At 43.1% G+C, this 25,453-nt stretch overlaps 1 long non-coding RNA gene and 1 pseudogene across 1 annotated transcript; both read left to right on the top strand.

Annotated features, from left to right (window-relative positions):
• The first annotated feature begins 7,097 nt into the window (after nucleotides 1-7,097).
• Nucleotides 7,098-25,421, top strand: LOC139660708 (sodium/hydrogen exchanger 8-like; annotated as a pseudogene).
• On the top strand, nucleotides 14,739-16,892 carry LOC139660709 (uncharacterized). Its single transcript, XR_011696569.1, has 3 exons — nucleotides 14,739-15,913; nucleotides 16,280-16,487; nucleotides 16,609-16,892. It is a non-coding gene; the product is annotated as an uncharacterized lncRNA (long non-coding RNA).
• Nucleotides 25,422-25,453: the final 32 nt, after the last annotated feature.

Raw genomic sequence — 25,453 nt, 5'->3', positions numbered from 1 at the left:
GCGTAAGACAGTGTCTGCCTGGTTCAAAAACATTTGGCATGTTGGCCTGCAATGTTTAATTTTTAAGTTTTGGCTGCAGCATCTTTCAATGTTTTACCTAAAAGGAAATACTGAAAAATATGGTCCAATCTCATGAAGGCACAGGCCACTGCTGTTACAGCAGGCTGTAAAACATAACAACAGTAAAGACAGCAAAGGTTAGGGACAGCACTGGTGCTATCAGTGAAACTTGTGAAACTAGTGAAATCTGTTGGGTGCTGAAAGTCTGTAGTTCATAGATATTATCCAGCTGGTTTACGTTATCATAAGCAGGATGTTAATTTTAGCTGTGATTTTAGATTTTGTCATATTCTTTTGACTCACATTTATTAGATTTTTCTATTGGCTTTAGACATATTTTTTGTCAATCGTCCAATTTAGTTATTTAGATATGATAAACTGACATTTTAGTCCGTTTGTTAATGATAACATATCATATGCACATTCATGCTTTCACTGACAAAATTAACACTGGGCTTATCATTCCATATTTACACTATGCAGGCATATTCTCACACTGGAAGAAGTGAGAATGAGGGCCAGACAAATCTGCACTGGGTGGGGGAGAGTAAGTTTATTATTACTTATTCTCAGTATAGTAGTTGCTAAGTGTTAGAACTCATACTGCTGATAAAGCTGTGACACCTGCATATCTCCAATTATTTGCTGGCGGTAAGGGTAGGAAGTGTGTTTACATGCAAAGCCAATGGTTATCATTTGGGTCTGTGGCATGTACTTACTGGCAGGTACCACCCTTCTCATGAATTTGAGGCAAGAATACTCAGAAGCAGAGTGTGAAAAAAGTGTGTGCGTGTGTGTGTATGTGTGTGTATACACTAAAGAGCTATAATAAAAGTAGAGTGAGGTTAGTTCAAAGCCTTGAGGGCCAATGGCTGATTACTGAAAACAAGCACAAAGTCTACATTGTTGATGGCCTTTGTCCTTCTAACAAACATTCCTTAAAAATATTCTGTTTCTTGTGCATTCATGTTTTGTTCTTAGAGTCAAGATGCTAATTCTATCAAAGTTCTTCTTAATACAAGTTCTGCAATTGTACTAAAGCCATTTTACAGATATACAGTGATAATACACTGCACTCTATGTAACACATAACCATGCAATTACATTAGGTAGTGCTAAAAGTCAAAAGGAGAGCAAGGAAGAAACATGTTCTATTCTGTGTGTGTGGTAAATAGTGATGGGAGGATATAAGATTTTATCTTTTATCACGTTAAAAACACTCAAGATAATTTTATCTTGGTGAATTTCCATTATCGGGATAATCATGAATATGCTCACATGAACGTGAATATCCTCACAAGTAACTTGAAAAAGCTGTCTAGCTCACTAATGTACAGTCCTATTGATTTCCTGATTTATTTTGACCTGTCTGTGTGATCTGAAAACAAAACAAGTTATTCATTTACTGTGCATTTACAACACATAACTAATTGAACCATGTGAATGCTTGGATATCAGGTTGATAGGTAGATTCTTTTTATTAATGGATTTTTTTCTCTCGTGATTCCCTGCTGGGTGTTGGCGAGAGTCTGAATCTGTTTGTTTTTCACTAAAAAGGATGTTCACAAAAAATAAAGATATGTGTCCTATGATGCAATAAAAATATTTGTTTCTTAACAAAATGTAAGGTAAAGTGATTCCAGTATGTTTTAGTGCCATTTTAAGAGTTTTAAGCATATTTTGATGATTATCGGGATAATATTGTGAATCACAATTATTTCGCCCAGGATAATCGTGACATGAAATTTTCATATCGTCCCATGCCTAGTGGTAAATATGATTTAAGCCACATAAAATTATGCAAAGACACTGTACTGGCTATCAGCTGGCTTCACCGTGAAACAAATGTGGCACATACTACAGTATACATTACAGAGAAATATACACAAATCTTACACACACACACACACAAGCAGCCTTTCAGACAGGAGGATGAGCCTGGTCTCCAGAGACAAAGGGAAGCACCTGGCTTCTTGTCTTCCTTGCTCTCCCCGGGTGTGGAGGTGTATGTGTGTCTGTGTGTGTATGTGTATGTGTGTGTGTGTATCTGTGTGCATTCCTATAAATAGTCTGTCTTCCCTTAGCTCTCGCTCCAGTGGGATCCTCTCATGTTTTAATTAAATAAACTGCTGCAATCAGGCCCAGCTGTGGCCCGCATCCCCAGCCTGCATCATTCAGCATCCATGCTCAGGGGCAACAGAGAGGCTGAGGTGCCAGTGCATGTAGACAGGGAAACAGAGGGAAACAGAGAAACAGAGAGAGAGGGAGAGAGGGAGAGAGGGAGAGAGAGAGAGCTAGAGAGAAATGGACTACACTGTGAAAAATTGGGGCATTCTACACTGAAGCCACCAGGGTATTATGGGAAGTCCCGCTCAGGTGTGCTGGATGGGTTCCCCAATGTGCAAACCAGCAGAAGAAATGGAACTCAGCTCATCTCTTTCATCCCCCCCCCCCCCCCACCTCCCCCTCCTCCACTTGCCCTATCCCATTTTTTTTCCTCCTTCCTCCTCTGCCCTCTTTCCTCTGAATTATTTGCTCCACATCTTTGCATCGCCCCTCCTGATCCGATCACTTTCCACGAATCTGTCCGCACTGTTTCACTTCCAAAATGCTGCCGGCTCCATACACTGATATCTTTAACACCCCCAAATAAAGTAGACACATTTCAGGCCATGGATCCCCATTTGATTTATAATGTCACAGGAACCCGTAATTGGGAAGATTTTTGTTGTTGTTGATTTAATATAGAACAGTATAACTGTATAGAATAGTTATAGTTGTTATACACTCTCTTATTTGGCTAATTTGTAGTGAATTAAGCTATAGTGAAATGACATAATTCCTCATTTTGTTCCTTTTGATCAGTATGGACCCTCTGAAAGCCCCTCAAGGACCCCTGGGCATCCTGACCTGCTCTTCATACCCCCCTTACCTCTCCACTTTCCCCCCCGTTTCCCTGACCCTGCCTGCTCTCACTCTAAGAGGCCCCCGAGTGTGGAAGGCTAAACTGTAGCTTTTAGCAAGAGCGGCAGAAGCAGCCTTGTTCCTGGTTACCATGTATAATTAATGGACTGGTGCTACTGGTCCTTGTTCTGTTCCTGAACTGACCCCCAGTAAGCCACGTGGCCATTAAAGCCCTACAATCAACACCCAGGAGGACAGACTTGGCCGAACGCAGCTCTCAATCAGGCAACAGATGCCATCAATAATTGAGCTGGAAAAATAGTGGTCATGTGAATGAAGCGAGGGATTATTTTTAAGGGAGTGTACCTCATTGTTCAAAGATTTATTTGCTCCGCATTTAGAGGAATCATTGCTCTCTGCTACTGGGACCTACACAGGCTATTCCCGTCAGTTTATGTGTCCTCCACATGAGAATTGATTCAATTATTGATTAAGTCGGCCACAGCAGGTAAAAAGCGTGAATGGGTCGATACACATTTTGATGACTGAGAGGGATCAGCTTTCCCTCTGATGTTTTCGAAAGTCTACACATGTATGACTAAAACAGTATTTCACTCATATAGTTGCTTTCCAAACAGCCCACCTCAAGAGGACAATGACAGGCTTTCCTTCTTTTTTTATGCAGTGAAAACTCCTGACACACAGAGGCGTAATACTGTGTTTAAAAATGAAAATGTTTTGGGCTTGTTTCTGACAGCTACAACACAGGTCCATCATAGTATTTGGGCTAGGATAGATTATTCATGTCCTGGTTGGTACTGGCTGTTTCAAATAGAGCACATACACAAACATGTTCTGGGTAAGCCCAACCCCAATCATGCCTGCTCAGCAAGCACAACAGGATGTCCAACCAAGAGTGGCTTAAGTGCCACATCCTGCTTTGAAGGTAAATAGGAAAAGGTCCCAGTAGCCTAACTCTTGAGAAAGTGTTACCTGCACCTCATGTTTCCTCAAAAATGTCCTCGTTAATTTTCCTCATGCATTGTGCAAAACAATAGAATAGAGGCAACCGTTGCATTGCCGCTCATGTGTACATTCATCATTAGAGCTGCAACGATTAATCGATTAATCAATTAGTTGTCAACTATTAAATTAATTACCAATTATTTTGATAATCAATTAATCGGTTTGAGTAATTTTTTAAGAAAATTAAGTCAAAATTCTCTGATTCCAGCTTCTTAAATGTGAATATTTTCTGGTTTCTTTACTCCTCTATGACAGTAAACTGAATATCTTTGGGTTGTGGACAAAACAAGACATTTGAGGACGTCATCTTGGGCTTTGGGAAACACTGATTGACATTTTTCACCATTTTCTGACATTTTATAGACCAAACAACTAATCGATTAATCGAGAAAATAATCGACAGATTAATCGACAATGAAAATAATCGTTGCAGCCCTATTCATCATTAGTTGAATCACCATTCAGCCCCTTCAATGGAAAATGATGACAGTTTTGGTTGGCACAGACCCAAGGACAGTCAGGTGAAAGTCCCAACTTCAAAATAAATGCTAGGCAACAAGATAAGCTCCGCCCATATAGCTGCAATAAAGTCTCAGATGTTTGTGCATCACGTGGGCAATAAAGGCAAAGATATCTACAGCGGGTGATAGTGGTGAGTGGACCATGGCATGCCCTTAACTATGAGACCTTCAAGAGAACATCGGTGGGCCCGCAGAGACACACACACACACACACACACACGAACACACACACACACACACACACACACACATACATACATACACTCAAAGACAGAGGGAGCGACAGTGATGGAGACACAGGGAGAGAAAGATGGAGAGAAAGGGAGAGAGACAGAGAGAAAGAAGGGAGGGGATGAAACAGCACATTAATGATTTAGGAGCAATTCAGGGCGGACATGGGATACTACAGAATTGCATGTGACTTGGTTTCCCGGCAGGCATGCAGAATTTGGCATTACACCAGAAAGTCGATTGGTCACCAACCACAGATCACTCAAATGGATGGAATGCTACTTACGAGTCGTTTTGCAATGATCCCTACGTTCAGACTGACAAATGTAGCCTCTGTTTTCAAAACAAGGCAACAAATCATGTATGTGTCCTATTGACCTATAGCCCGCCATTCAGCTGGGATTAGATACCTTCCCGTGTGTAAAAAACACATTGGCAAACTTCAGCTATTCTGGATGCCAGCAATGACCCCAAAAGCAAAAACAAAATAGCCTCCTGCTTGTGGCCCCAGCCTTAACTATAACCATTATAATCATGGCTGCTGCTAACATCAGCATGATTATAGTAGCCGTGACTGTCATCAGTAGCACGATGGTTATCATGGTCAGGTACATGTACATTATAGGATTGACTCCCAGCATCCAGCCGCGTCTGAATCGTCGACTGGGGAGAGATCAAGGCTCAGCAGAGGCGCATGGCTCCTTCTCCTGTCTAACATTCCCAATGGCAAGCCGAGCTGTCACACATGACCTAACAATCCATACGCACAGCCTCACATCACCCGAACATCATATGTTTTTTTTTTTAAAATGTCATCAGTATGAATTCACTTACCGATACCGGGGGCGGAGTAGATGAAATACAATGCGGAGGTGGACAGCGAGAAAAGGAATATAAGCCCAAGGAATGACCTTCTCCGGAACCGCAAGTGTGTCGGCATTATACAGGCAGCAAAAACACACACACAGGCACGTTTGCGTATTTACAGTGAAGATACAGCAGTTCCGATGCGCCCGGATGCCAGAGCCAGTGCGCGGACAGTCTGGATTTAACGTGCCGAGCGGAGCGGTCGGTCTGCGGCAGGGTGAAGACCAGCAGGCGACTAGGAAGTCAGTCTGTGTCCGCGGCAGGTTGGGCACAGGAGGGGAGCTCCAGTATCCAATCAATCAGGACATTCAAATTCCGGCCCCGAAAGGATGGTTTCAGCCTTAGTCGATGATATGCTAAATTCGGAAACCGCTAACTGCGAGAATGCAGTCGAAACTGGCCTGGTATCTTCAGTGAAAGCTCATCGTTTGGTTCACACCGTGCGACGCTGATGGAGTACGGCCGCTCCTGCGCTTCGCCTGCCTACCCGCCCTATGAATGGAGCTTCCCCTCCGCAAATGAGCGATACCTAAAGTGGGCGTTGAAAAAGTAGCTAACATGGGGCATGTGTTTCCTTTCCTCCAGTCTCTCGGAGGCCTGCCGTATTGATTAGTCACTCTAATAACATATGGCACCGTGAATATAAATTAAGACAATTATAACTGAGAACGGCCCTTGTAAACGGCTAATTAAATATGATATTTAGGGGAATAAACCTTTTTGTGAACAAATGTCCGAACATTTATGGCCTTCACGATGCGATGCTCCATCTTATCTACCTTATTTATTTCTATCTTTCTTGGGTCAAAGCATCATGGGCACATAATGAGATGCAAAGTTCAGAGAACAGTAATCGTATGCAGCAGGCATACATCTCTCTCTCTTTCTCTCTCTCTCTCTCTCTCTCTGTTCTTTTTTTTTTTTTTTTTTTTGCAACAGCAGAACCTTAAATACTTGCCCAAATGCTGCATTCAGCCACCAGTTCACATGACACTCACTAGTATGAAGCAATGCAATTCAGACGATCCTATTGAACAAAGGTAGGCTATGTGGTTCCAGCCTGATACCTAGGGCCAATAAATCAATTTTAGGTGAAATAGTTGCAGTGAACTTGTGTGTGTGTGTGACAATAATGTAAAAGTGTACGCCTCTTGTTAATTTTCCTACAAAAGGCAAGTGTGTATTTACCTTCTTCTATACACTTATACACTCAGCCTAGAAACTACAATATCCATAAAGCAACATTTTTTAACTCGACTGCAATGGCTTATGGGAAATTGAGTATATAGGCATTACCTTGGTCTATCGACAATTAATTTGCATCGACTGAAATTGAAATCTTATCGACCAGGACAAACAAAATACCTATTATTAGAGGGTGATTACATCAAATTGTGTCCATTTTTTAGATTGCTTTTCCTAAACGCGGTTCATGAAACGTAAAGACTACAACTCCCTGCCAAAGCTGAACCAGGAAGTGGAGTTGTGATGTCAACACATACATGGAGTCGTCGACATGGAACTGCCAGTCCTTTTTATTACAAAACGCTGCATTCGTGTTTAAACGCGTTGGTTTAACGATGAAAGGTGTCAGCTGTAAACTGATGTTGTTGTTGCTCTTGCTGTTATTTTTAAATCCGTGCGTGCCAGCGCGAGCTGAGGGAGAAAAGTCGTTGGACCTACACGAAAGAGATGACGATGATGTGGATCATAGGGTTATTACTCCGGTTGACAGCCAGGAAACATTACTGAAGCATGAAAATGAAAATGGACACGATTCAAACGACCAAGATAAAGATGGACAGTCTATCAGGTTTCAGCTTATATTGATTTCAGTTCTTTCTCTTCTGTTCCTTCTTTAGAGTAGCGCAAATATAGCTTCACTTGCCGTGGGATTTGTTGTAATGCAACAACTGCAGACACAGTACTAGCCTACTTAATAACTCCCTATCTATCTATCTATCTATCTATCTATCTATCTATCTATCTATTTATCTAGCTGTCTACCTAGTAATTGATATGCAATGCTTAGTTAATGCCATATTAACCTACATTTCCTTAAAGAACTGCTCTTAAATTAGCATTGCACTGTTCATCACTGCTCAGCATGAAATATCCACCACCATATCCTGATCCTTTCTCTCCCCGCAGCAAGTCCAATGACACTGATAATTACAGCAATGAGACCCTCCACTCTACAACCCCTGCTGCCAAGGCGACGACCCCGGCGCCCCCGACCCCCAAGCCCATCCTGCCCGTGCAGACAGGGGTCAAGGCCCAGGAGGAGGAGCAGTCCAGCGGGATGACCATATTCTTCAGCCTGCTGGTTATTGGTTGGTAGTCTCTCTGTCTCCATATGTCTGTCTGACTCCGTCTCTCTCGTTCTTCCTCTACTCTCTCTGTCAGTGTAAATCCCTAAGAGCCACTGTTGTCCAGTAGGATCCTCACATCCCTCTGAAACCATATGATAGGAAAGGAGGAGAAGTAAATGAATCCCCGAAGGGAATTGTGTTCACTGTGGTACACATAATATCCAAGATGTAACCATTGTCTGGTTCACTGTTTTACAATGTCAAGTGTGGTTGGTGGCCCCGGACGATGAAGGATGTGGATGAAGGAAAAGGATGTGGTCACACATTAAGATGTGTAAGGGCATAGAGTGCATCTCCAAACACACAAAGTGTCCATTATGCACTTTAGTTCTCTGCAGGTTATTAAGTCACATGTTTACCCCTGTAAGGTTTTAGACTGGGTAAGTGGCATGAATCATGCATAAGTTTACCAGTTATACTCATTCACTTCATGGATTCACATTACAGATGCTCTTTTGTGTTGACGCAAGTATTTCAAAACTTCTTTGCTATTTGATTGGATATGCCTGACTTGGCCGGATGCACTAGATGTGGGAAATTCTTGTCATTGTTTCCCGATCTAAACAAAGCAACAACATAGCAGTTTGACTGGAATAGTATAGGCCTAGGCCAGTAAATGAGAAGTAAATGAGAAACTACAACCTGGCACTTCCTGGAGACACTAATAACATCATGTACCATGTCCCTGTGTGTGTGTGTGTGTGTGAGCGCCTTAAGTCAGCTACTTCCTCATGAGAAAATCCACACTTTGAGGAACTGACCGTGTCTAGCCTCACCCATGCATATGTGATAATTAGCTCATTTGTTGCCCTACCTGCTTAGCTTGAATTGCTATTTGCTGTGCTCTTTTCGTTCTGTCTGGGCTGACACACAATGATTATGCTAATCTGGGTATCCACTGATTTAGTTCATTAGTTCACAAGCTAATTTTATGTTTTAATTGGTGGCCATTATCTACCTTTTTATTATTACTAGTCTTAGAACTCATCAGAACAAATTTTCAAAGACATTTCTTATCTGTGTATTTGAAGTAATTTGCATAAAAATTGTCTATCCACATGTTTTCAAAGTTAGACTAAGATGCTGTAAATTCAAGCAGTAGTTGTATCCTTTTAGCCTTGTAAGAAGAGGACATTAGATTAGAGTGAGATGTGTTTTTACAGAAATTCCAGCCTAGCCCAGTCTACAGTCGTCTACATGCCAATAGCAGACAGAGCTAAGACTTTAACACTATATGATGTGGTTGCTATTCAGATGACATGGGCTGGCCTGACCTGGTGTGACATGATGTCTAAGACATGGGTGTATTTGTCCAGAATAGTCACTGTGGTCTTTGTCCCCCCCAGGTATCTGCATCATATTGGTGCACCTGCTTATTAAGTTCAAGCTGCACTTTCTTCCAGAGAGTGTGGCTGTTGTGTCCCTCGGTGAGTATTTATTATGTAACGTGGACATGATTCATGACACAGTCTAGACGTATTCATAAACCTAAGATTTCTTCCTGTATAATACTGTTCCTGTATTTAAAAACACTCTGGGACTTCCTGCTTTTTGGCAAGGCAGTGACAGTTTTGACTAAAGCAAAGACTAATGCAGAGACTAATTTGGGAGTTGGCAACAATGCTCCACTTGCGCTTTTTTCAGAACATGTATGAATAATGAAGACGAGCTCTCAATCCAACCTGCCTGTTCTCATTCTTTTCATCTCTTTTGCTCTCCTCCCTCTTCTCTCCAAAGCATACTGTGTGTCACAGTAAACTCCTAGGCGTATTGCCTAAATGTGTGAACTCAGCCTTGAAGTAGACATCCACATTTAGATCTGTGCAAGGTCAGAGTATGGACAGACAAAAATAGCCTATCATTTTTACACAGCCTAGTGCAAAGATGCGCTGTTAAGATGAGCAAAGGCAAAGCAAATGTATTGGTAGCCTCACCCAAGACTCAGGGAATGCCTTGTTATGAAAAAGATTTTTAAAATTGACTCTTTTCCTGGAGATAAAGCTTTGCTCCTTTTGCAAAGTCACTTCAGGTCAATTTTATTCCTTTAGATGCCCTCCGGGGTCTCGCTCCTCACACACTTGTACAGTTATGCTCACTTAAACTCGGTGACACACATCTATCTTGACCTCGCAGACCTTTTGCCTTCCTCTTGCATGATGCATCCCAGACAGAGCTCGTCTCAGTGTTTGGAGCAGGGGACTCTGCTGAAGAGAGATAACACTCTGCTTACAAATCAGGAAGGACTGCTCTTCCTTCCTCATCACTTCCTCCCTGTCATCTGCTCATTCTCTCCCTTCCTCTACCCCCTATCCCTCTCCATTCTTCTGTGCATCAGGGTCTTAGACCGTGGTTTGATCCTTGTACTCTATTTTTCTCTCTCCCTCTCTTTCTCCACCTTATCTCCCTCTCTTTCTCTGCCCTTTACATGTCTTTGTGTTTTTCCTTCCCTTTTTAATTAATGTGTTCTGCTGGGCTGTGTAACAGGAGAGCTACCCTCCCCTCAACCCAGCCTGAGGGGACTTTTTCAAAGACATAACTAAGACAATAGGTCTCTTACACTCTGTCTATCTAATCTATCCCTAAACTACAATGGACATTGCCAAGGCATCTATTTGCTTTAACGACATAAATAGTCCTCTGTCTCAGGTTTGCACTGTGTTTGAATGCATTTATGCTGTGGTCTGTGGGATAGTGGGCATGCCGGTTCCATTGAAATTTTGATATGAAACGATAAACTATTTAAACAGTGGTGATTTTTTTAGTGTTGAGACTGTCTCCTTGTTCTTTCCAGGGATCCTAATGGGAGGTTTCATTAAGATCATCGAGTTCCAGGAACTGGCCAACTGGAAGGTACAGTTTGACTGCTTGCTGAAACACTGCTCCACAGCTCATTTTTACCCTCACACACAAATATCCTTTCTACATTACAGGGGCTAGATGGTGTCTACGCTGCACTGGCCCCAATTATTCTTGTTCACAGTTAGCTGTGGTGGTGCTCAGTTCAGTTCCGTTTGGTTTGATTCATTTAGTGTGAAGAAAAACAACCACAGACACCCACTTCCCCCCTCCCACTCCTCACTCCTCCACACACACAACCAACCACACGCACAAACACGTTTGCTTTGCATGTACTTCTTGCACAGGTTTGGTCTGTGGAAGCATTGTATCTCACTCAGTTTAACCCCTTAAATTACACTGTAGCACAATCCATCGCCTAACAATATTGTTCAAAGTCTATTGACAACAGAGCCACACCCAGTGCATTCTTAATATTAACCGTAATTTGTGTTTATGACGCAATTTATCCCACAGCTAATTCCCAAGAAACCCCGCCCCCCAATACACATCTGTTATCCCAATACTGTAGCTTTTCATCTCTCTTTCTCTGCCCATCATTCTGCTCCTTCACTCATCCCCTGGCCCCCTCTTTTACTCTTTTTTCCAGAAAACTCATCTCTCCATCTCCTCTCTCTTACCTCTCCACAATCGCATGCACTCTATCCTTTGCTTGCTCCTCTTTCTCTCTGCGTCCCTTTGAGCCCTCCTCCTTTCTCCTGGTTCTCACAGCCTTTAATTAACATTCCTTGTTCTCTGCCAGTGAGTGAGAGAACAAATGAACAAGAGAGATAGAGAGAGAGAGAGAGAGGGAGTGAGGAAAAGAGAGAGGCAGGTTGTGTCAATGTTTCTTGCACACAGGGGCCCATTGTTCCTTAGCCTGGGGGCCCCAGGGTGTTGCTGAGTCATCGGCCCTAGTAACCAGAGCCCCATGAGCCCCTTTCCCCCCTTTGCCCCTATCCTGCTCCCCCTGGCCTATGAGCCTCCAGACCTCTATCTGTTTGTGTGTGCGTGTGGGTGTGCGTGTGTGTGTGTGCGTGGGTGTGGGTGTGGGTGTGGGTAACTCATATCACTGATTCTATCATTCAAGCAGACTAGCTCACCTGTCCATATACTCAGCAGCTCCATGGCCTATCACTATACAAACGCATAGAGCAGAGCATAATGAAGTTCCACTGTGATATACAGCAGCTCCTTTGCAGGGGCATAGATATGCTAAGTGGTTTATAGGCCCTAGGAGACTTCAAAAGACCCAGGCCTTAATGCAAATCCATTATGTCTGACCTATTTGTTTTTGAGAGAGCTTCTGAGAGCAGAGAGTAACCTGTTCAGTGAGTAACACCGCCAGTGGCTAAACTGGGATTCTGTCAACATCATTGTTTTCAACTTCAACCCTTTTGAAATTGTGCATACAGTGCACTAGCTTAAGGTCCGTGCTTTACCATCCAAAGCTAATGGAGGGTGTCTGTCCTTCCTGCTCAAATGTTTGTCTCGCTCTCTCTCTAGCTCTCTCTCTCTCACTTTCTTGTTTTGCAGGTTTCCGTCTGTCATTCTCTCTCTTTCTCTCTCTAAACTATGTACAGCCTCACGCCCCTAGCTATCTTTAAAGCTGGCTCCATCTCCTGCAGCTAGCCCGTTTCTAAAGCTGGCCCACTCAGCTAAGCTAGCAAGCCTCCAGGACAGCCCTACTAACCACCAAGGGCTTACAACCCCCTCAGGCAGCAGCATCCTGTCATCACTGGCTCTGCTCTCTTCCTTGCCTCCGCCTTCCATCAATTGTCTGTCTTTGCTCCTTTGCTACCAACCCTGCTATCTCCGGTCCTCTCCTTTCAAATCCAGCATATGTGGAGAAGCTTTTCCACTTATGTGCTTTTCTGGTACCGCTCACTGCTTTTCCTTTTCCCTCATCTGCTCATCTATTTCTCCCATGTGCACTGACACAGATTGAAGACGACTTTGGACTGTGTGCATCTGAACACAGTGCTGTAGCATGCTGGCAGTAATTTGTCTCATAGGCAAAGCACAGAGAGAGATACAGAGGTGAATATATTTGCATCCGCAGTGTATTCCGGATAATAATTTAGTTTCCCCTCTGTGTTAGTATTAAAGCCTCCACTGTATCTGTAGCCGGGCTCATCATTTTCCCTCAGTGGCTGTAGTGGTGTGTTTTAAGTCCCATGGAAGCAGCACATACTTTTAATAGATCTCTCCCACGCCTGGGAGAGAGAGCAACACAGGGAGAGCAATTTTAATTGTGGTTTCAGGGGGCTTTTTCCCATGTGGTGATGTCACCGCTGTGTGTCAAAGCTGAGCCTCGAGGGAGCCTGTACTCCGAGCGAAGGTCTCTCCATCGTTCTCTCTTCTGTTTTTCTGTTATCTCTCCATCCTCTTTTAGCTGCGCTCTCTTCATCTTTGGCATTCATCTTTTCTCATTTAGTTCAAGCTCTGTTTCTCAGAACCTCCCCAGAGTACACTCATCCTTTCCTCTGTTTTTCTATCCATTTCATCTTTCTTTCTCTTACAATGTCTATTTCTCTGCTGTCTATCAATATAATTCTCTCTGACATCTCCTTACCCCTTCTCACTCCACAACTTTCTTCATGGCCTCTTTCCATCTCCGCATGAAGAATCATTCTGAGGTCAAAGGTGGCCTAAAATCAGCCACTCATTGACCACATGCTGAGAAGTGCTGGCTTGCAGACATCTATACAAATAACTCCATGTATAAATATATGTATGCATGTAAGTGTATGCATGCTTGTTCATTTACTCCCGCACATATTCTTACATGTGCCTGTGAAACATGTGCATGCATGCATGCAGGAGTACAGCTGTAGATTTCAGAGTGTGGTGCATGTATGGCTTATCTTCCTCTGTTCAGGATGTGAATATTCATCACTGACCTTTCACCTTCCCTGCTGGGTAGAGGTCTACCAGAGCGAAATGTCAAGGCAATGCGATAACTTGGAAATGTTCCTTGTAGGGCTGCGTCTGCTGAAGTTTGAATGCATAATAGGCTAAACAGGCCCCACCGTTATGATTGACCTAGATTGAAAACCTAAGGGCTTGCAGCCAGAATGGTGTAAATTGCTGTTGACAAACTAAACATGAGAGCCAACATTACCACCTTGAGAGCTAAAGCATGGTTACAGTCTTGAATTAAACATTGTGCTGTGGCTGGCACTGCTTCAACTCATTTGCCAATGACTTCTTGCTCCTCTGGTTGTTAGCCCTGAGTGATTGGTTAGATGGGAAATAATAGAATGTAAGATCAGGAGATTATGAAAACCGTGAAGCTATCTTGTGAATTGCAAGCCCTGATCAGCCCTATCCTTTTTGAATTTTTGAACTGTTCCTCAGTCATGGTTTCACACTTCTGTAGTTGTAGGTTAAAAGGAAGGAAGGAAGTGCCTCTGCTGTTTTGTATAGAAATAAACGGATGCTTTATGTTGCCTAACTACTTGGGAAATCCAAACTGTGACCAGAAGTCAAATGTAGGAGTAATTGCCTTCACCCTCATCCAGTTGTGGGGGTGCTGGGGTTAGAGTCAAGCTCCACCCAGCTGCCAGAAACGGCTCCCGCAACACAATGAGAGAGATTGTTTGATAGTGTAAATAATGCAACATGGGCCTGCCCTCTTCCATCTGCCTGACTGAGAGCTGACATGACATTAGTGGCACCCATGGCCCAGAATAGAGGCCCTCCCCATGCACATGAGCTGTGAGTCACACACACACACACACACACACACACACACACACACACACAAACACACATTCACGCATAAAAGTGTACACTCACTTACTGTGGAAGTGAAGAAACATAACATATATATATGCTTCTAACTTACTGACACAATATGCACAATTTACACACACACACGCACACACACGCACACACACACACACACACACACACACACACACACACACACACACACACATTGGGTAATACAGTAACACATGGTGCATCATGCACAGACACACTGGCAGCCAGAGCGTAATGCACGGGCACATGATGCCTACGCCTGATCTGGGAGCTCGGCCCATTCAGCTGAGAAGCAACAATGATTTCATTATATCGCGGAAATGATCAGAGAGCTAAGGTCACTAGGATACAGTGTGTGTGTGTGTGTGTGTGTGCTTGTGTGTGTGAGTCAGAGATAAAGAAGCATATGTAGCTGCGTATGCATGTGTCCTCTTAGAGCCTGTGTGTTAGTATGTGTGTTTGAATGCATGGATGAGTTGGTAGGCATACATTCACCCTGGATAGGCATGCATTTATACTGCCTCTGATGTGTGTGTGTATGTATGTGTGTGTTGTGTGTGTGTGCTTGTCATCCTGAAGTCAACATCCTAATATATTTTGGCAGATGAAGGGCTGTCTCCAACATAGTTTAGGCATCTCCTCTCTCTTCTCCCTTTCCCCTAGTCCATGACTAAGGCTCTGTCTCAAACAGCTAAAATGCTGCCTAATCAGGCAGCCTTCGGAGGCAGGGAGGCATCAAGTCATGTCTCAATCGAATATTTACAAAAAATGCTGCCTGCTGAGGTGCCTCCAACTGGGCAGGTTTTGAAGGCAGCATAGACGTATCTTTCGTTGATCAAGATATCCCACAATCCTGTGTGTCCGCTCCACTGCGCCGACAGAAAAAAAACAAATGGCGAGCAACAGCCCGGAGTTCGTGTACAAATGTAAGTTATTGTTATTTTTTTAACCTCAGATTTTTTTTCAACTGAGAAATAGACAGTTTAGTCACTGAATATCCATTCTCTTTTGATGTATAATGTTTATTTAAGAAATTTGTTCCGACTTTAGGATTCACTGAAAACAGACTTTTTGAGGTTAGCCTATCCGTTATGTTAGCTTACTAAGCAGACCATTGAATTATAGCCTAAAAGCCCGTAAGTTATAGCCTAAACTGTTATTTATTTAAAACGCAATGTTTGATCGTTGGTTAACCATTATTGAACTTCACCATTTCAAAGGGTCGACGGAGGATACCACTGCCTTTACTAAGGTCTGGCAGATGCAGGTCCAGACTATAGACTGGTCTAGACTTCATGGGGCAAAAAAGAGTGCCCTGAATGGATGGAAGTAAGTTGAGCTGACAAAAGCACTTTTGTTTAGTAGTGAAAACATTCCCATCCCTAAATTCTACCAGTTGGCTATTCAACAGACAGTAATTATGTTGTAGAAGTAACCTGAATGTTAAACTATTACTACTACTGCTACAACTAGTATTACTACCTCCACTGTTACTACCAGGCTACTACTATTACTGCTACTACTGTTATTACTACCACTACAACTGCTATTACTCCTCTAATAAAAAATTACAAAAATTACTTAAATAGTCATGGTCGCCCACGTGGTCCTGCAAGGCAGACAGCTGAGCAGCAATTTGGTCTCTCAGGTCATTGCCACTGACTGTCTCTCCATCTCCTCCTTCCTCTTCGCCAGGTTCTCTGTCCTCCACCGGTAGGACATCCCCATTGCTCATACAGATGTTGTGCAGAATTGAACAAGCCATGACAACATCAGGGATGAAGTGGTGTCCACCTCCAGGGTGTGGAGGAAGATGGCCCTCCACCTGGTCTTCATCATGCTAAATGCTAGCTCAAAGACAGAGCAAGCTCTAGCATGATGGGCATTGAACTTGTCAAGCCGGGTAAGTATTTATTTAAAATGGATTATCGCAAGCAATCCTTTCACATACTTTACTCACATATGGAAAAATAATTAATAAACTAACCTGTGTTGTGCCACTCCTCTGACTGGGTTTTTATAAGGTGTCACCAGGGAGATGGGCCTCTCCATGCATGGATACCCTCCATCACCCAGAGGGAAGGTACCCTGTGGTGGATACACCCCTCACCGATACAAGGGACTGTGCCGGAGGACCCTGGAGTCGTGCATGGAGCCAGGGAAACCGACAAATCATCACTGGACTTGGATCTGTGGTCACATACGGCCTGCAGCTGGATGGAAGGGAACAGCTTGCGGTTCCGATAAGACCAAGCTTCTGGCTCTCCAGCGGGTTTGATGCAGATGTGACATCCATCAATGGCACCCATCGACTTTTGTGTATATAGTTTAGTTATTGTATATATAACTAAATTTATTATTGTATAACTATTGTATGTATAGCTAGTATATATAGTTGCATTAGTGTAATTGTGTTTTGTTATGTAGATATGTAGTTATTTTTTATTGGTTATATATTTATGTTCAAATAAAGTACAAAAATCATTATAAAAATGGTTTATTATTTAATATCAGAAACAGTACTTGAAATGTTTTTAGTAAAAGTAGAAATAGCCTATTAATTGCAGTATAACTACCAGTATGACTCAAGTGAAAGTCCTTCATTTAAAACTGTAAGCAGGAAAAAAAATATTGCAGCCTAAGCAATGAAATGGTTATGAAAAGTAAACCTAGTAGTTACTGAAGATATGTCATTTGAATTGCATGTTAAATATTTAATTGTAGTTCTTGGGTATTACTTGAGTTGGTAATGTTCTGTGATACTTTACACTATTGTGGTTGTTGTAGTATTAACATTAGCTATTTTATTAAATCTATATAAAATTCAAATTTATACTGAATACTAGCACTAAAAAATAATATAAGCAGTTATTCCAAATGACCAATAGGTGGCAGTATAACCGCTGTAACTGACAGATGGCAGCTGCCAGTATTTGGCGATGTCATGACGTCGCAAGGCATTGCTGCCTTGGAAGTCCGTCTTAATCCAGATACCTTTACAGGTACCTTCATACAAAAGCGCTGCCTCCAAAGGACACTGCCTCGCTAGACAGCAAGTCAGCAGGCAGCTGCCTTCCGTTTGAGACACAGCCAAGTGTCAAGTCACCTGATGAACAGAGAACTGACTTCATCATTGCATCATTCAAATGGAAAATGATTGCTTAATAACCACATCTTGTGCTTCTATCATTCAGTGAGAATCATACATACAGTATTTTGCTCATATACTGTATACTCTGATTAGCATTAGCATTTGCATTTAGATGAAAGACTGTATGTAGGCCGGTCCAACCCTTGGGCTCATTCAGGATGACAAAATGTTACAGAATGTATAAGAAACCTGTTCACTGACATAGGCTTTTGGAATTGCTTCAGTCATTTGTTGGATGGAAATATGTTGCCTGTTACTTGTACTTAATAGGCTGCTTTCCCCCCTATTAATTTTGTTAAGCTTTATTTTATTGAACCTGAAAAGGATTTCTGAGTACTTACACTCATTTACGCAACTCCCAGCTTCACACCCACTCATGCAGCTACCAGCACTTGCACTTGGCATTTGCCCTGTACTTCCGCAGTCTTCTACTGTTGGCCGATGAACAGCCTCACTATAGCAGTTGGCAGTTAACTGCCTTGCTCAAGGTCACTTTATCAGAAGTGAGTGGGGCACGTTGCTTATGTGGGTCCCAACCGGTCGATGGATTCAAACTGGCAACCTTTCCTTTCACAAGCCTGTGACTCTAACCTTTAGGCTAACCACCGCTATATTTTAACTGTTGAAATGTGGATTAGGCCTAACTTTGTCTCTGTCTTTCTCCATAAGGAAGAGGAGATGTTCCGACCCAACATGTTCTTCCTGTTGCTGCTGCCTCCCATCATCTTTGAGTCTGGATACTCTTTGCATAAGGTGCGTGTGAGTGTGTGTGCATGCATGCACTTGTGTGCAGCTTTGCTCTGTACTGTTTTTTTTTCTGTATGTATAAGCATTTTTAAATTCTTATTGCATGCCTTTATGTGTTGTAGCCCTCATTCTTATCACCTTTGGCATATATGTTCTCATAACTAACTAAACTGGCTCATGAGGTTTTCTTCTTTTCCTCTGAAACCATTTACCATCATCTCAAACTGGTTTAAAAGGCAACCGACATTCTTTGTTGAGATACAAAAAACCATTCATGACCATTCTTCTTGCTCACAATGAAAGCACTGTTTTCCCTGTACCTGTAGTATGCCCTACTTTTCATTTTAATGCTGGCTACATGTTACGGAACACAATGTAACATACAGTGTCTTATCACTAAGCACATTATACAGTATACAATATTTACGCTGTGTGTGCATGTGTGTCCAGGGTAACTTCTTCCAGAACATTGGCTCCATCACCCTCTTTGCTGTGATTGGCACAGCCATCTCTGCCTTCATTGTAGGAGGAGGCATCTATTTCCTTGGACAGGTGAGGATGCTAGTAATATAACTGTAAAACAATTGTGGTTTCTGGATTCAGAGAAAATAGTATGTCTTTGCAAATGTGTCTTGAGTAAATTGTTCCCAGTGTCCCACCTTGACTATCCTGGAACAGCATGTTTGGAATGTTGGTGCGAAGAGCCTCTCAGGATTCAGATATTGTAATTGTTGCAAAACATAAACATTCCTTAGCTAATAGCAAACGACACTTGTTAATTGCTACATTGTTCCTGCCCTTAACTGCTCTAGATGTTGGCACATGACCAAATGTCCTTGTTTTACTAACTGTTTTAATTCTGTGTGTGTGTGTGTGTGGGGGTGGGTGGGTGTGTGTGTGATCTGGGTGTGTGTGTGATCTGGGTGTGTTTTCCTCAGGCTGATGTCATCTACAAGATGAGCATGACTGATAGGTGAGTGTTCTACTCTAATCAATATTATTTATGACATGTTGAGAAATTGGCACTGACAGGACAGCAAGTTAGATTTGAAAACAAATTTCCCCATGAAACTGGCATAGTGGTTGAGTTGTTTCGTTCATCCCTCTTTCACATATCAGAATTATAGGGGATTTCTCAAGAACTCTGGGGATTCAACTCTCACACGTGTTAGATTATGACGTAGGGTTTTCCAGTATTCACAGAAATGACGTCACAGGAAAATGAGTGGTGATATTTCATATTGGTGCCCCCTACTGGCCTGGTCTAGCACTTTCAATCTCCAATCTGGTGTACAGTCTGTCCATTAGTGTGTTCCAGTAGGATATTCCTGCTAGCAAGACATAACCGAAACATAAGCCGTTTCCTACTCCACACCCATTTTATTTTTTTAAGAGGAGGAGAAGCCCTGGGTTTCATGTGGGTGTGCTTGTTTATGCACACAAATCAGTATGTGCACGAGTGTGTGTCCTTAAAGAGTTCAAACAGGGCTTTTGACAACCAAAACTATAGCTTATTTGTGGGTGTCTGTGTGTCCACTCATAAGTCAGTGTGTTTATTTGTGACTCCTTCCTGTCTGCCTCCATCTGACCTGGTTTGCACATACAAATGTTAATGGGGTTTTGGCTGTGGTGATGATGTCTCCCTTTGTAGGTTGTCCACATGCATTCGTCTGTATTCTGTTGTATACATTTGTGTCTTTCTGTTTGCAATAGAATCTTAGCCATCCCTTATGATTTATTGGTGAACTGTTAACCTCTGCTTATCCTTATTCGTTCCTGCTGCAGCTTTGCCTTTGGCTCTCTGATCTCGGCTGTGGACCCCGTAGCTACCATCGCCATCTTCAACGCCCTCAACGTGGACCCGGTCCTCAACATGCTGGTGTTTGGAGAGAGCATTCTCAACGACGCCGTCTCCATCGTACTCACCAAGTAGGAGTCTCTCTCCTCTCCCTCACTGCCTTTTCATTCTCTGTCCATGCTGATTGCACATGCCGTCATCCAGAGCATCTATAAGGAACATGCGCGCAAACAGCCTGCTGAGGATGTTGCAAGCACAGACATACTAACACTGTCCTGATAGCAATCAAATGCATACACAGACATACATACACACTCTCAAACACACAGACAGACGCACACACAATGACCGCGATGTCCCACTGAGATGTCATATGATGGAAAGGCTCGCAGGCATGTGGAGTGTGATCCAGTCCTGCAGGCACCAGCATATGTTAAGGTTTATTATCCCTTTTTTACAAGATAGACATCGTATTCCACACAGGACAATATAATGCCAGAGTGTCAGATGGTTTAAACTTTACACAACCACAGTATTCGGAAGCCAGTTTAGTATACTTCTCTGTAACTCACAACTTGCCTAACAGTCTCTCAGAATTATTTCTAGCCAATAGGAATTATTAAACAGACTGATGAAGACGTATCTTTAGTCTTCGGTATTTATTTTATTTTTTTTATTCTGTGTTTTAATATTCCCTCAGGGATCAATTAAATTCATCTTAATCTTAATCTGAATTGTCCCGGTAAATCTCACACAAATGTTAAGAACTAACATGCAAATGCTGTTTGACTGAGGGCTTATACACACACACACACACACACACACACACACACACACACACACACACACACACACACACACACACACACACACAATATGACACACAGGTTGGTCACCATTATAAATGTCAGCTGAGCTCCCATGGTCTCTGAGGGTGGAGTCGGGAATTTCCCAACCTTTGAACCCTGTCTGCTTTTTGCTGATACAACAAGCAACAGTGAGGGAAGGAGAGGAGCAGAATAGAACCAGTGACCTATTTTATTGCCCTAGAGAGGCGGACACACTTTCTGCCCACCGCTCCTCTAATCAACACAACTTGATCTCCGCATTAGTAATGACTAATGCAGAGATCAGCAGGTGTTTGTGATCACACCAGCAGTCCAAATGGTATCGAACACAGAAGCTGTGTGTAGTTGTATGAAGTCTACAGACGTGAATTCAGATTCCACAGACGTGAATTATCTGCCGTGTTTACAGTCTGTATCAAACCAGGAAGTCAACTTTTGAGTAATGACAGAGAAAAAAAAAAAAAGCACAGCTGCTCTTTTTTCCATTCATGTCCTTGTAACACTGGAAACTCGTTGTACACATAGTGGACAATGCCAGCCGGTCCTTAGAGAATCACACTCTCAATTTCTCCCCGAGACTGTATCAGTAGACTGGCGGACACACACACACACACACGCGCGCACACACACACACACACACACACACACACACACACACACACACACACACACACAGAATCTTGACAGACAAGTCAAACGGAAACGGACTGTTGGCAGGATTCCCTTGTTTGTATGTATCACTGTCATCTGATGTCTCTGTACTCACTTAATTCCTGCCTCTATCTCTCCTTCTCACACCCAGCTAAATGCGCAAAGCGATCTCAAGTGTCTACATGCCCCTGTAGAGTAAATGAATCCATGAATAATAGATCAGCTGAGCAGCCCAAGCAGTTTGCTTGCTGTTAGGCCAGCTTTCTTAGAAAGCTGCTTTACATCTTCGACCCAGTCTTACATTACAACCACACAGCTAACACCTCTCCTTGCGAGCTGGCTAATAATGGTTAACAAGCTGGTTAATGATGGCCCATTCACATCTAGAATTATACCAATATAGATAACTATAACTATAAAAAAGGTTTAAGTCATTCTAAGCAAATAGAATGCCTGTGTTCCCACTACAATTATAACTATAAAAACATCCAAATATTTAACTATATTTTTGGTTCCATCTTGGAGCAGTTTTTGTTTTTTGGATGCAGAGATGACAGTGAAACATTTTCAACCAATCAAATTAAAGTTCTAAGAAAGAAGGGGGCGGAGAATTCTGAATTGATCCCAGATGTCGTTGTATTGTGAATGCTTGAGCAAAAATGCATCGTTATAGTTCATAGTTATCTTCATAGTTATTGTTCTAGATGTGAATGGGCCTTAAGAAGACTCTGTGCTTTTGGAGGGACTGCAGGGTAAAACCTGCATTTGATATTCAAAACACAGGCTTCTGTCTCAGATTATATCCAAATATATTCTGCATCTTCATTTCCTTTATCTGCAGGTGACCCAGGAAATTCCCTTTAACTGCCTTCTGTTAAGTCATTGAAAGGGTGATACAGTAGAGCCAACTGCAGTGTAGCAGTAGATTTTAATGATGTGTTTACACACACACACACACACACACACACAAGGAAACTCTGCTTACACACTAACACAGCCTCTTCCCGTACAATCGTACCTGTGAGTTTGTAGGATTTAGTGGTGGAGCGTCACTGCCCTCTAGGGCCAGATAGATGTACTACAACACATAATGTGTGAGGGTGACACTGCTGTAAATAGTCTTTAAATAGCACACAGAGGCTCTATGTCTCATTTCCCTCTTTTCTCTTTTTCTCCTATTAATTGTCTTTCAGCACAGCAGAGGGTTTTTTTTCCCGCTCAGACAACTCCATGGTAACGGGCTGGGAGACTTTCGTGCAGGCGCTGGGCTACTTCCTTAAAATGTTCTTCGGTTCTGCTGCCCTGGGAACCCTCACCGGACTCATCTCTGCCCTTGTATCCAGACTCTGTGTGTGTGTGTGTGTGTGTGTATGTGTGTTCTTATATCGATGTGTGTGCTCTCTTCTGGTCTCCTCTTGTTTTAACCCTTAACTCTTTGACCAGTTTCTGAAACACTTTGACCTGAGGAATACTCCTTCACTCGAGTTTGGCATGATGATCATCTTTGCTTACCTACCTTACGGCCTGGCAGAGGGCATCAAACTGTCTGGTGTGTACACATGCACACGCGCACATACACTCACACACAATTGACTGGAATTGTTGTGCATCTTCGACTTCACATGACGTCATATGATTTTTGTTTGTTTTGTTTTCTCTTCCCCCTCTACCCTTCTCTCTACCTACAGGAATCATGTCCATCCTGTTTTCAGGAATTGTGATGTCTCACTACACCCATCACAACTTGTCTCCTGTCACGCAGATCCTCATGCAGCAGACACTGCGCACAGTGGCCTTCATGTGTGGTCAGTAAATCTCCACCTCACTCTCCCTTCTTTATTATCCCTCACATGCTCCTCTCAACACCACTTTTCATTTCTTTTTCCCTCCAGAGACGTGCGTGTTTGCCTTCCTCGGTCTCTCCATCTTCAGCTTCCCTCACAACTTTGAAATCTCCTTCGTCATCTGGTGCATAGTAAGTGCTATTGCCTTTTTTGAACTTCTCTGAATGTTTTAGTCCACCGAGCCTAAATCCAACGATTGTCAGTGTGACAGAGCTGCGGTTCTCTCCGTACTGCAGGTGCTGGTTCTTCTCGGCCGAGCGGTGAACATCTTCCCTTTATCCTTCCTGCTCAACTTTTTCAGAGACCATAAGATCACACCCAAGATGATGTTCATCATGTGGTTCAGTGGTGAGATGATGCAGTGAACCTTTTGACCTATGCTACTGTAAGAGTAGATTCAGTAAGAAAAGGCGCTCCGGCCGCTTTTGTCATTTGATTATTATTGCAATTTTTTGCCTTAGGATATGTGTCCTCCATCATCCTTTCACAGTCACTTCCATCCCTCTTTCTACCTCTTTCTCATTTTGTCCTGTAGGTTTGCGAGGTGCCATCCCCTACGCCCTGAGCCTCCATCTGGGCCTGGAGCCCATTGAGAAGCGGCAGCTTATTGGCACCACCACCATCATCATCGTCCTGTTTACCATCCTCCTCCTGGGAGGTGGGACCATGCCCCTCATCCGCATCATGGACATTGAGGAGAGCCAGTCACGGCGCAAGAACAAGAAAGACATCAATCTCAGCAAGACCGAGAAAATGGTAATGGTTGAAGCACTTTGATTTCACTTGGAACAGATGCGAGTACACACACACACACACACACACACACACACACACACACACACACACACACACACACACACAAACAAACACACTCAGTTCGTTGGATGCATTGATGCTAGTTATGCCAACCTCAGACTCTCCTGTTTTTTTCAAAGAGGGACACATCAAAGGATTGATTGTGGTTTGCGTCAAGCACACTGCATTAATGGGGAGTGGAAAAACTCACACACACTCAGCAGTACAAGCACTTGGAGAAGCACAAATGCACACTTACAGTCTGCATAAGTACAATTGCCCAGAGGCACCAAAATACAAGCCGTCATGTGTCTTATTTCAGCTGACTCACTGCAGCTCTCACTCTGGATAACGGGTCCCACATGAAGGACGGGCAACACTGTGTTCTTTTGAAGTACATGTATCATTCAGATCAATGTAGACTAGTTTTTGTGTGTCTTGTATGTGTGTGTGTGTGTGTGTTTGATGTCTTCAAAGCTTAGTCTTGCATCCTGAGATACCAAGAACAAAATCTAAACAAGCCCTCCTTGTCTCCTTCTTTCTCTTGTGTCTTCTTTGATGTAATTCCCTCTCTCCTTCCTCCCTCTGCTCTCTCCCTCGCTCGTCTCTGTGTGGTTTCGCCTCCACCGCCCTCGCCGCTGTCCTGCCATTTTGACTTCGCCCTGCACCCCTCCGACTCTCCTCCACCTCTTTCACCCCTTCCTCATTTGCTCCTCGCTCTCCCTTGTGTCCCTGCATCACTTCTCTCCCTCCCTTTCTTTCTCTCTCTCTGTCTGTTTGTCTGACTGTCTCTGTCTCCCTCTGTGTCTCTCCCTCTCTTTCTCCTTTTCCTCTTTCTCTCCAGGGTAATGCTATCGAGTCGGAGCACCTATCGGAGCTGACAGAGGAGGAGTACGAGGCTCAGATCTACCAGAGACAGGATCTGAAGGGCTTCATGTGGCTTGATGCTAAGTACCTCAACCCCTTCTTCACTCGCAGACTCACCCAAGAGGTAGGAGGGAGGGTGAGGGGGAGGGACGGAGGGAGGGAAGGGAG

The sequence above is a fragment of the Centroberyx affinis genome, unplaced genomic scaffold, assembly GCF_046629955.1.
Source record: "Centroberyx affinis isolate AG114_WGS23_722 - 3 ecotype Tasmania unplaced genomic scaffold, CSIRO-AGI_Caff_v1 ptg003369l_1, whole genome shotgun sequence".
Classification (NCBI taxonomy): Eukaryota; Metazoa; Chordata; class Actinopteri; order Beryciformes; family Berycidae; genus Centroberyx; species Centroberyx affinis.
This window is presented reverse-complemented; position numbering and strand designations above follow the sequence as displayed.